This window comes from Rhea americana, unplaced genomic scaffold (genome assembly GCF_003343005.1).
Source record: "Rhea americana isolate MKP2758 unplaced genomic scaffold, rheAme1 scaffold_63, whole genome shotgun sequence".
Lineage (NCBI taxonomy): Eukaryota > Metazoa > Chordata > Aves > Rheiformes > Rheidae > Rhea > Rhea americana.
Genome location: NW_028186790.1, coordinates 2860247 through 2873266, shown reverse-complemented (window position 1 = coordinate 2873266; position 13020 = coordinate 2860247). Strand labels below are relative to the sequence as shown.

The window sequence follows — 13020 nt, the reverse complement described above, 5'->3', positions numbered from 1 at the left end:
GGGGCAATTTATATGATCCTCAAAATATGAATTGTGCATGTAACTACATTGACTTTGTTGACTAGCTATCCACTGTCTATAAAGGCAGCCCTGAACTAGCTTAACTGGAGATGTCTACAGCAAATCAGACGTATCTCAGGCTTTTATTTCATACTAAAATTGCAGCTTTTAACTTCTTTTCAAAGATGTCTTACCGTCAGCTCAAGTTACTCAAAACTGATGACCAACTGCTTCCTTTACTCACTTGCTGTGAGCAGCATTGTCATCTGACCTGCCCTCACTAGGTATTGTGTTCAACATGGACGTCTGTCTCCTTATAGCCAGGTTGTATGCAAGTCTTGTAGACTTTTTCTGCCTTTCCAAGGTACAGACTTGCCAAGCCATTCTCACACCCGAAGCTCTTCTCCTATCTCTCTTCATCTCATCTCTTTATCACTACAGCTTCATTTTCCTTGGCTTTGACAGCCTCATTCCTCACAAAGCCCTTGAGAAAGCTACTGGAAAGATTATAGACCATTCACGGGTTGCCCAGCTTCGTGAATCTCTCTACTGCTCTGAATTTTTCTGCTTCATCAAACTTATGTTACCTGTGTTCATATTAAAGGTCCTTTAAAGCCCTTGCCCTTTCTGTCTACTAATTTTCAGACAGTGCTGTTACCACTAGGAAAGCTTCTGTGCTAAGATGTCATACCTGAGATGTCATATCTGCTTAGGAGACCATCTCTTTCCTTTTCAACCCAGTGCTTTCTTCTCCTCATACTGGGGAAGAAATGCGCATAAGTATCTCCAAGATCATCTCATAGTTCTTCCAGTCTTTCTGGAAAACTTCTCCATCTTGTTTAGTTTGTAGACTAGCACAGACTAATAGTCTTCTGGTACTATCCTATTTCTTTTATTTCTTGCATTTATATTATCAGTGCTTTGGGGTAGAGGCTGTATCTCCTCAGCCCGCAGAGCAGCTCACACACCAGTGTCCTACTCCATAATTGAGTCTCCAGTGCAGGTTCCCAAATACTCTCCTACAGTCTTCGTCTCCATTTAAACCTGACTTGGGCATTTCCAACATGAAGATAATGAACTGTGGCAAGGCAACCAGGTCTTGACCAGCCACTGACACTGCGGTTCATAAATAACCTACCTGGAAGCTGTGATTCAAAGGCAGCTTTCCATTCCTCTCCGGGCTGCTTTTCTCTCCTAGGGATCACAAGTAGCTCGAGGAGACCAGTGCTTGGCCACAAGCTACCTCACTATGGAGACACCTCCATGGCCATGGCTAACACAGAGACTAGCACCCTTGTGCTGTCTGTCCCTTTGCAATAGGAATGCCGTGGTGATCTCCCCACATGTACGGCCTCACATTTTGGTCATAGCTTGTGGTCCTCTTCTGCATTTCCATTTTGACTGAAGTCCTGTAGGAACCTACTACAGACTCAAATGTTCAAGTTTCCTCTTGCTCAAACTTTAATCTGTGTGGGTGGTGCTGGCTTTTCCTATTCCCTTTCAGAAGCTACGCTTCCCTCCCCACTGCCATTCCACATACATACGCTGCAAAACGAAGGAAAAATAAGGAAAGAAAAATCATTTTTTCTTTTAAAACATGGGATTGACGACTTCTTCACAGTTTCATGCCTTTAGAGAATATTGCTTTGTTAACATTATTTTCAATAGAAGTCTTTATCTGTGCTTTTATAGGGCTAGCCTTTTTCACCTTCTGCAATATGTTCCAGGACTTTATGATTTTAACCAGATCCATTATTACCTAAGTACTGGGGAAGCAGGCAGGGGAGGGAAGAGAGAATGACAAGTGAGCCCTTAAAGTGCTGTTCTTGGTAGCTCTTCACAATATACATTAGTAACAGCAGGGAGAGAACRGCTTTCATGGTAAGATCTGAGCCTGTAAAAAAAAAAATCATGGTGCATAGTGTGGGAAAAAAGGGGAAAAAAAAAGTGGTGGATTCATATCTGTCACAGCCCGTCCTGGCATTCTGTGTTTACACGCGGCGGTCCTATGGTGCGTCGTCTAGCCAGAGCGGTGTCAGGTTTGCCCCCRCTACTTTACAGTCACCCGACTATAGTTTGCTTCTGAACAAAATCTCTTTAGGKGTTTGGGATGCAGAAGGCTGACGATCTGAAAATGCTGCTCTCTAGAGTGTATGCTGCCATTAATGGGCCCATAAAGATCCCCTTATTTATTATTGTTTAATTATATGCAACCTGTTGCTGCAAAATAGCTGTGCATAATTGGTATTTATTTGTGTGCTGGTTGGTGTGTAAACTTATTTAAAAGATCCATCTTGGTTTTAGTAAATTCTGTGTTACTGATTGTTCAAAGTGACTTTATTTTACGTTGYCTTTTCTCTAAATATTCTTTTGATATTTAGAGTGTTAGTGATGATATTATTACATTGCTGTTAGCTATTGAATGAATGATTGCTGTTGTATTCTGAATGTGCTGATGCTGAAAATCTGCGATATAAATAAACTTCCTCTGGTAACATCATTATAATAGCACAAGCAGCAGAAATTTATGGAAAGAACAGATTAAATGCTTAGACTTAAATTCTTCAGTGTGCAACTCTGCTTAAACTGCTGTGTCTGAATTTTGGGTTGCTGAATCAGGTGGAAAAAATCAAACTGACACATCGCTTGTCTGTGCATTTTTACTATGATATATTATGTTACTAAAAGAAAAAGCTCAAAAGCTACCATTGATAATCCTGGCTAAAACTTGGAACATAAATTATTAAGATCTGTAGTTTCTTTTCAAAGTGGCCTGGGACTTAATGCATATATCACAGCAAGGAAATGTAACATCAATATGTACTTATGCATTATAATATGAGACGTTTTTATGTATCTAGTAAAGCATTCACTATACAACTGTGTTTGTCTAAGCAACAGGAAGGTTGAAAAATTCACACAGTTAATCATATTTATTTAGCTAATTAACAACTAATAGCATTAATCATAACATGTCTGAGCATTTGGAAAGTAATTTATTATTGAATATGAAAACTATTATCAAACTTGGTTTGCAAAGTATATTTTGTTTATTTAAATTCATAAAAGCTCCCAAGATACCCAGTTTCAATATTTCATATACTTATCCCGTAAATTGAAAATGCAGGATGCAAAGTACCATGTCAAGACTTTCCCAGAGATAAATATACCTCCATTAAACATCTCCAATTATCCTGTGTAATCACTTCTAGGCTAGGGAAATGAGACTCCCAAAGTCAGTATTGCTTATCTCTGGATAGCTGTAGTCCCCCACACTTTGTGCGGAGCCTTGGGATTTCCCAGAAATAGGTTGAAAGGTAATGTTATAATTATGCAGTAAGATTAGTGCAGTGGTCCCTGACTTTCACTGCCCCTTGGCAGCAAACTGAGGGACTAATGTTGTACAGGGGGATCATAATTTGTTCTCCGTGTCAACCTTAAGTGTTAACTCCTTAATTCCRTGTAGCCAGGAGCAGTGCTGTCCGTTAACCATCTGTTGGGAACGACTGAAACAGCGGAAGACATCACCAACGTCTGATTTGCTAATTCAGTAGGTTTGTTCCCTTCCGTTCAGTAGCTTTCTTATTACAACTTTAATAGTGCCCAGTGAGACTCACTAATAAATGAATGAGTGTTCATTTCCTGCACAGGTTTTGTCAAATTTGCCTTATTATCTCTGAGGTTCCGAGTAAGAGTAATAGAGCGACACGGCTCGTCTTCAGAAACTGAGGAGCCGAAGATGCGTCTCTCTGGGGAAAGAGGGGAAAGGAGGGAAGATATGCAAAATGAAAGCAATAACTTAAGAATAAAATAAACTCACGTTTTATCTGTATTTTTCAAATGTTTATTTGCAAGTAAGTTTAAATTAATCAAAGTAAATGACTGARCTCAGTATGCAAGAGCTGAAGTATATAATCAGTCACAGAAAGCATTATAGCAACGCATCAGCAGCACTGTGGAGATGGCTGTGTAGGAGGCATTTTCATACCAAATCCTTTTTTTTTTTTCTTTTTTTTAGATATTTACAGTTGTTTCAGGAGAAAAGAACACATCCCTTTAGGGCTTGGGACTGCAAACGCAGGTGTCTGCTCTCTTTATGGCAGTGCATTTTAAAATTGTCAGTGTTCTGCATGGCCATTTTAGGGTTACCCAAAAATACCCATATTTATGGTACATACAGTTTTCAAGTGCTGATTTTTTTCAAAATAGGCTTTTGTCTGTTTAGGGGTTCGTTTACTTTGAGTTGATTTTGGTTTATTGGGTAAAGTGTTCTGTTTCAGTCAATAACTCCAAACTGACTTGGACCTTAATCCTGCAATGCTTTATGCACATATTTAATGTGTCCTGAAGAGCAGCCAATGTGCCTGGAAGCTGTATTTTATAGTACTGACTTCCTTTGGAAATTGGAGTGAGATCTGCTGATCTCCCTAGCAAAGAGTAGACACAATTATTGTTATTAACCTAAAATGTTCACTTAAAGTGTTGCTGCAAACCACAAAGTTAAATATATACATGAGTCTGATCATATTAGGACACTGTTTCCAAATATTTAGCAATTAYGTGGACTTAAACCTCAAAGAGACATAAAGATGCTTTTAGATATGAAGAAATTAAAATTAAAAATAAAAATAAAATAATCGATATGCATGTGTGCATATTTTGTATGGGATCATTTCAACATTGCACTCACATTTGAACATAAGATACATAAATCTTTTAGTCTTGATGGAGGTATGTTATATACACACCGAAAGAAACTACGATTCAGCCATGTGATGAGCTGGTCATATACAAATATATTGTAATCTGTATGCTGCAAATGGTCATTTTAACTTCCAGGTGTCTGTGCTTTTAAAATTATGCATGGACTATTATGGCTATTATAGATAAAACCTGTAAAATTATAAATGATTGTAGAGCTATTGGATTATAAGAATAAGATTATTCTCAAAATATATATGACTTTGTGAACTAATCTGGATATCTAATTTAATATATAATAGCATCCTTTTGTTGATTTGGGGGTGGGAAGGAAAAGGGGGGAGGTTTTGATCCCTCCTGTAGAATTCTGTAAAGGAATTTTAAAGAAAGAAGAATTATTATGTAAAGGAATTTAAATATATATATATAGAAAGGTTATAATTTTCTCCAAAGTCCTATGGAACTTAGCATATAGTGCTGATGAGTTATTTTCATGTAAATTCTTCATCTTAATGTAATTCATATGTCATCAGCAGTGATAAGTGATCAGACCTTTGTGATAAAATCGGAAGAACAGAAGAATAAGTGAACGCCATGCAGTTAACTGTGAAGCCATAATGTAGTATTCAACTGTATRATCTATCAAACACACAAAAAATGCACGTGAACCAGTCTGTCTGCAGCAAATGCACCTGGCTGCGGTTCATATGGTACTGTACAACTTAGGAACGTGCTGGACATGCTGCGGTGTGACCGTTAATCCACTGTAGCTATCTAAGGTTGACTTTAGCTTGCTAAGCTTCTGCACGGCATACTGGCACAGGTCGTAGTGCAGCGGTGTATTTAAATGTCGAATTAAAATCATGCAYGGAAGTAGGCTTATGGAGCCCTACTCGCTCGCTCGGAGTTGAGGAGTCTTTGTTCCGATCCCGAATGAATACTGTGTTTGTGTGCATCYGTGTTTTCTGCTAGACAGGGACAAAGACGTATTAATACTTATTCAGTCTTTTGTAATATCCTTTGCAATCTTCAAATTAAGGTGCCATGTAAGCATATCGTAGTGTTGTCGGTTGTTCTTGTTATTAATCCTGAAATAATAAAATGTGTATTAGATAGAATCAGGGCAGCTCAATGGTATATTGAAGGCTATAAGCTTTCATTAACAGCTACAAGAAAATTTTTGTTAACTCAGTGTGTATAGAGAACTAGAGGGAGTGTGATTTGGGCTTGATAAGGAGAGAAGGACAAAACRGGTAGGATTTGGATTCTGGTCAGATCTGGATGCTCTTCTGCTTTGTCTATCAGTTCTCTTATGGCAACATGTTGTGCTACATACTAAAACATAGTAACAATCCTACATAATGGTCATTTAAATACRCACTTTCTGGGCCTGGTAGCTTGTTATTTTTAGTATTTTTTGCATTGCCATCAGAAAACAGGTGAATTCAGAGTACTATAGAATGCAGCAGCTTCCCTGAGCTTTTTTTGCTATGATTAAGGAGTAGTTCATCTATAACCAGAGCAGATCTCCATCACCCAGAGACTGTAGTGACAAAAAGGGGATATTTAATCATCTGKCTAGGACTGGATCAGAAAAGAAAGCACATTGTTATTGCTGCAGTCCGATTACAGAGGACTAGCAGCCAGAAGTGAGCCACCAGCTTCAGCCTCCATCCATCTGCTCCCTCCTTTCTCCAGTTATCTTTTTTTTTTTTTTTTTGTGCCACTTTAATTATGATAAGCAGAGGCGCTTGACAGAAGCTCTTTGTTCTGACAGGCGTGGTGGGTCCCTTGATTTGGAATTCCTGCTTCAATTTCAGCGCTCTTCCTGCTGCGCACAGCAGAGGAGCACTGCAGAAACACACAGGTGATAATTTCTGGAGGTCCTTTTCCCTCACTGAGATGACACACTCGCACTTGGAAGGACAGATGTGCTTTTTTTTCCTGGACACTCTCAGCTGGAATATTCTGGAGTGGAGTGCTGAAACCTGTTTTGTGTGGTAGTGTGCTGTGTCTYGTGCTTTCATGTTCCTCAAAGGCATCTGATGCTGCTGAAGCATCATGACAACTTGGCTGTCTTTGGGATCAGAGGTTCAGCATCTCCTGGGCCCGCTGCATCTGCTGGTTCGTTTGGCAAGAGAAGCCCTGGTTCATAGTCCTGCCTTCCACCTCCCAAGTTAAGCAGAAGAATATATTAATTGTACAGTATGTGTTGTCATCTGTACACACGGGAARCAATTAGGGAAAACTTTCCTAATTTTCTGTGCAGGCTGAGCCTCGGGTGTTCTGTAATAAACCAGCAAACTGTGACTTCAGCGCTCGGATGTGTTTGAACCTTGAAACACTGTTGAGCAAAAAATGAAGCAATGTTTTTTCTCATTCCTTATTTCAGATCTTAATGTATTACTTGCATAGATTTCTGAATTTCAGTTTTCTGCACAGTTTTTCAAAAGTAGCATTGTTATATGGTGTTCTACAGTCTTTTGTGGGGGATTTTGTGTGTCTGCAAAGAGAAGTCAGCTGACTCTCATACATGGATAGTGCTGCATTTCTTCACCAGTCTTTCCTTCATGTTTCATCATTTTTCTCCCCAGATTATGAAGAGAAATTGAGTCAAAAAAGTTGTGGCCGGTGCTCCGCATTGGAACAATGTGTTGTTAGAGATGGAAAGTGGGAGCTCTGTATCTTCTGTTTTGTCCATATCCCTTTGCTTTGGATCAAGGGAGGCTACAGTGGGTTGTGTCAGCACARTACAGAGAAGAGCATGTTAATGCCCTAGAGAAAGTAAAGAGGAGTTAAGCTCTGCTAGTGTAAGCAATCAATCAAACCAATCTGCCTTCCTCATCAGTTAATGCAACGAATGAGAATCATAATGTRCCATGAAATGAGAAACTTTTCTGTAGAGGTTTAAAAACAGAAATTTGACTACTTAGATAAACGCCACACAGTGGTTTTCAGTTCCTGCTCATATGCTATMAACTTTAATTAGGCTGAAAACTGTTGTAAGATGTGACTTTTGCATCTGGGCAGCCTCTCAATTTGAGGTGTTGGTCACAGGTAAATACAATCTGACGACTGAAAACATATGGAAAAAAAGTAGGAGACTCTACAGACATTGCAGCTAATGGCAACTCTCCTAAAGCTGCAAGGTTGGTTTAACAGCATTCTTGTAAACTAACTTCTGTAACATATTTTAGGCATTAGAAATTCTGTTACCACACAGCTCTCGTTCAAAATCATGCTGCAAATGGCAATTGCRTCTTGTACGATGTCTGAAATGCCTTATCGGTGGTGCTGATGTTTCTTTGGTTTTAACGTTAATATAACTCTGACAGTATYAATCGAAATGGGCCTTCCAACAGATGAAGTGGCTTGTTTAAGCCTATCATCCAGTTTTCATATGCGCACTGGGAAAGTGCACCGTCTTATTTCCCAGAAAGTTGTAGAATTATTGATGGTTTAAGTGACAGCATGATATAAAAGGAGGTGCCATGGAGAAAAAGATACCTGATAGCTTAGGTTTTTTTCTTATTGAGTTTAAATTATCAACACTCTTTGTAATAATAAATGTTATTTGTGTGGAGAGGACTGTAATTTAATTTACTACTGTGACTATTGATTCCTGGATAGTACAGTTGTTAGTCTGTAGATAACCTAGATCCTTAGTTCCCTAAAGATTTTGAATAATAATAGTAGCAGAAAGGTCTAGATTACATAAGAGGAACTGATGGAGATTAGTTACTTCCTCTGGTGACATTTTAGTCTTATTCATTTAATTTTTTCCTCAAATTCCTTGTCTTTCTTTGTAAGCCAGAAACTGTTATCAGTTGGATTGATGTTGACGAGTGTGGAGTTTTTTGCATGTCATTCCTCCCAGTCATCCCAAACCTTAAGTTCAAAGTAAGCATTTATCCCCTCCAAAAATCATGTTTAGTTAGGCACCTGATTCCACTTCTCACAAATTGAAATGATCCTCACWGAGAGAATTTAGTCCAAGTGTCTCAACTAGGAGGCCAGTCACCTTGGTCTCCTTACAGAACTTCCTTGCAGAGGTCATTGTGGTCTTGGGTTGCAGCTTCCTTATAACAGATAAGAGAGTATTCCAAAAATTTCCCAAGAGCTTCACAGAGAATTWTCCATAGGTATCCACAGAATCTGCTACTGACAACGGAGGCCACTGAAAAAACGGATGAGACCTCCAAAAAGGAAACAGCATCCTTGAAAAAACAGTAAAAGGCAAGGAAGGTCAGCAAGGGAGGAAGGAAAGAAGGGAAGACATATCATCTGTGGCTTTCTGTTGCTTTCGGAATTCCAAGTAATGCGGGTCCACACGGACCAAATAGGTTTTTGAAGACTCTGTAGCTATTACGACCAGCGATTGATCAGGGTATTGGGAGCTTAAGATCTTTACATTTCTCCAAACGCTCCATCCCCTTGTGGGAGCGTTGCAAGATTGCGCCGGGGAAGCCTGGCACAGCAAATGACAAAACAGCAGAGTTTCAATGTAAAACACTGGGGTTACTTCAGCAATCCTTTTTAGGAGCATTTCCTTTGCCCGGTTATTTTGAGCCGCTGTAAGGCGATTAGGACGGCTCGTTACAGAAGCTCCTGAGCTGCGGAGGCGAGTGGTGTTCCCTTTTGAGAAAACTGTCACTCTCTCTGCGTGAGCTCCRATGGAAATGAATAAAAGTCCGCTTCATGCTCAGAAGTCCGGCGCGAGCCCTCTTTTTACTTTCGGTGGCTCTGGGTTAATACACGCAGCTGGCCGCCGTCTGCTGTGTGAGCTGAGTTGCAACAGAAGATGCTGTATGTGTATATTAGAGATATTTTCCTTCCTGTCCCCTAAGCATTTCTGTGCTCCCTCCCACCCCCAAAAAATCTTTACCAAATTTAGTAACCGTGTGCTCCCTCAGAGACATTCTAGTCAAGGATCTAAGCAACTAATACTTCTAAACTTAATGAAAATCATTCACTATCCTTATTAGAAGGAAGGAGAAAAGAGGTAATTACCCGTTGCCAATAAACTGTGGTAGGCACATTTGTTAGCACAGATAATTTCCTAAATATAATGGATGCATAAAATTGCTTTTATATAAAAAAAAGAATTCTCAAAATATCATTAAGTCTCTAAAAATTCTATGTTTTAAGATGAAGCAACAAATCTGACAGTAAACCTCTGTATCTGTCATGGACGTAAAAGGAGAAAATTATTGTATGTGGGAAGTGATAAAGCCTTTAAACCCATCTCTGTCTAGCACCAGCAATGAAATGTGAAATTCTTTGAATAATTGGAAGATATTTTTGTTGAAAATAAAAATTGTAAGTTTTTAATAATAGACTGTTGGGTCAGAAGGTTGGGTAGGTAGTTAGGGTGTTTATGTACCAGGAAAACCAGTGTACTTGACCACAGGTTCAGTTTCCAGTGGATAATGATCTCAAACATTCTTAGAAACAGTATAAACATTTAAGAAATAGTATAATGAAATCTGAAAAGAAAATCAGGATGGAGCAGCCTGGTTTTAGTCATGACCTTAGCAATTTGGAGCAAATGCAGCTTTTATCTCACTCAACACAGTAGCTGCTGTTCATTAAAGATCTCCAGCACTTCATGTTGCACAGTAGGTCCACAAAATCTTCCTGGCGTGGAGAAAGAAAGCCTAACGCTTTCGATTACATGCAGAGCTTTTAGATAGGTGTGGTTTGTTATGCAATTTACAGCTGCACTTTGAATCATCAATTATATTTAAATATCAGTCTTGATGGTACTTGATATTACTACTGGAGTCAAAATCTAGGTCAACCTCTTAAAAGACTGCAGGATAGGTAGGGGACATGTCATCACTGGGCAAAACCATTATCAGTTCAGGCTGGATGTSAATATGCGCAGCTTCATACAGCTTTTTATTGCATGAAAGAAAGGGATTAAGGAAAAAGCTAGAAGGGTTTGGAAGGAAAAAAACATATCTACATTTTTAAGTAACAAGATTTTGTAATTTAGTCTGTGTATTAATGGCAAAATGAGCACTTAAAAGTATTCTTTTCTGCAGTACTTCATTAATGGTGACTGGTTAAGAAGGCTACTCTGATTTCAATAGTTGCCTTAATTTAAAAGGCTACCTTGATTTTCACAGGAATGGCCCTTATTCCATGAATAAATTATTACTTTGTCACTGTTTTTGTCAGCACTATTAACTGTGGAATATATTCTAGCTGGTCATTTTAAGTGTCTTTCTTATCAGTATTGTGCCTGGCATTCATTATCCTCTTATCTCCCTGCCATTTCTCCCAGTAGAGAGGTAATGGATTGATTACTTTCACTGCTATATTGGCCAGGATGTACAACAAATTCTCTTCAGCTTTACAGCTCATTCATCATGGATATCCTTTAATCCTCCATCCCTGAGTTTAAACRTTTCATTCTCTTCATATATATTGGAAATTATTAGCAAAGACCAGAATCCAAGCAGTGCATCTTYTATCACTCGTTTACTGTGAAACATTGTCCCTGAAAATGCTGGGGGGATTCTTTCAGTTATGCTGCTCAGAAGAATTTGAGTACCACAGAACCATAATTCAGCAGCGTTTGCATTTTCTGAGGTACAGACTGCTTTGTTGCAGCTGAAGAATTACTGAAAACAAAATAAACAAACAAATGTTCTTCATCATTTGGTGCTCACCTATTTGCTGCACAAATGTATGGAAATTAATAGACTCTGCTATGTGAGTGGCACATCTCTCTAACTCCTAKATGACATTTGAAAATAAAGGCATTTTTGCGCTGAAAAAAATAGGTGTGGTACATAGTATATACATACCATACGGAAAACTGTTAAGGTAGGCTGAGTGGGAATCAGAAACTAGATTGCCTCATCTGGCAGACCTCTAGCAAGCAGAGAATGTAGAGTAGGAGTGTTCTCCTTTCTTTTCCCCCTAAGAAACTTGTTTTTGGTAAACCTGTCATTGCAGAAGGGTCCAGTAGACATCAACATTTTCTCTGGAAGGACCCTGATGAGGGATCAAGACAGCAGAAACTCCGTAGGACAAGTTGAAATAAAAAATTTTACGGAAAGACCCTTTTAGAGATAGGGATAGAATAGCAAATTCCTGCATTAGGTGTGTCAAGGACATTCAGAGGAGCTGTATTTTAAAGGAAGTCCCATTAAATATAGCCTTGCAGAAGATGTAGCTCTGTATCACTAAGTGCTCATCCTACAGAAGGTACATTTGCTTCCCTTGTCATTGGCACTGCTTCTGATACTGATGCTTATCACTCCAGACTTCAGACAAATGCTGATGCGAGGTCTTTGCGGTTATACTAGTACCTCTTCTGCAGAAAGTGCTTAATGGGGGCTTTTTAGAGGCCTGCTACATGCATCAGCATCATCAAGGGAACAGATAAACTGGAGAAATCTGACCCCAGARCAGAGGAAAGCAATATTCAAATCCTTCAAACAAATATTAGTCAAATATGCAGAAGGGAACTAGTTACTATAAATTACTTAACTCTGAGGAGCAAAACCAGAAATCACTGATAGTCCTGTGACTCAGTSTCTATTGCAGTCAAGCCCTTCCTGAGTCTCTTGATAATGAGRGCTTCGTGTAATGCAGAGAGGTTTACAAAAGGTCTCTCTAGCACTTTTCCCACATGTCCATGCCATGGCCTCACTRTCCTGATCAATAAAGATGAAGATCCTTTCAAAATTATCCCAGACTGGTCAAGACAGAGAGAGAGCAGGAGAGAAATTCCGAAACAGATAACAAGATCCTAGCTATACGATGACCTAGAAGAACAGCAAGCCCACTCRAACACAGTGGTATCAAGCATATTATTTTAAATAGAAGAGACACAATATTGATAAATTAGAATGATGAGCCATCTAAAAGACCATCAATATTCAAGGAGCAACAGCCCTGATGTCTCTGAATAGGAACGAATAAAAAAGCCACTCACTCTTTAGGGCTATTRAAGACCTGTATTTAGATTTTTAATTATTATAAAGACCACATGTCATACAGTGATTGAGTAGACTGCCTGTACACCCAGAAAAGAGACCAGGAACACCTGACCACAGTATATAAAGATRTAAAGAAGACAGAAACTGACCTTTTTGATTTAAAGCATTCATAATAAAGCAGCTAAAAATTTCCACCAATGCATCTTCCCACTAYAAACGATAAAACTACTGCAAAGAGAGAGAAGTGGTTGATTCTAATGGCAACATACTTCCTAAAATGGATTTTTACAATAAAAATATATTTTGTATCAAAATCCTTTAAGAATGTCTTGCCTTCTCAATTAGAGCAGAGAAGGAAAGGAAA

General features: G+C 38.9%; 1 protein-coding gene across 1 annotated transcript in view; it reads left to right on the top strand.

The window, feature by feature from the left end:
* Positions 1-13020, top strand: part of KLHL29 (kelch like family member 29) — a 362303-nt gene that overhangs the window by 266236 nt on the left and 83047 nt on the right. The gene's annotated exons all lie outside the window — the stretch shown is intronic.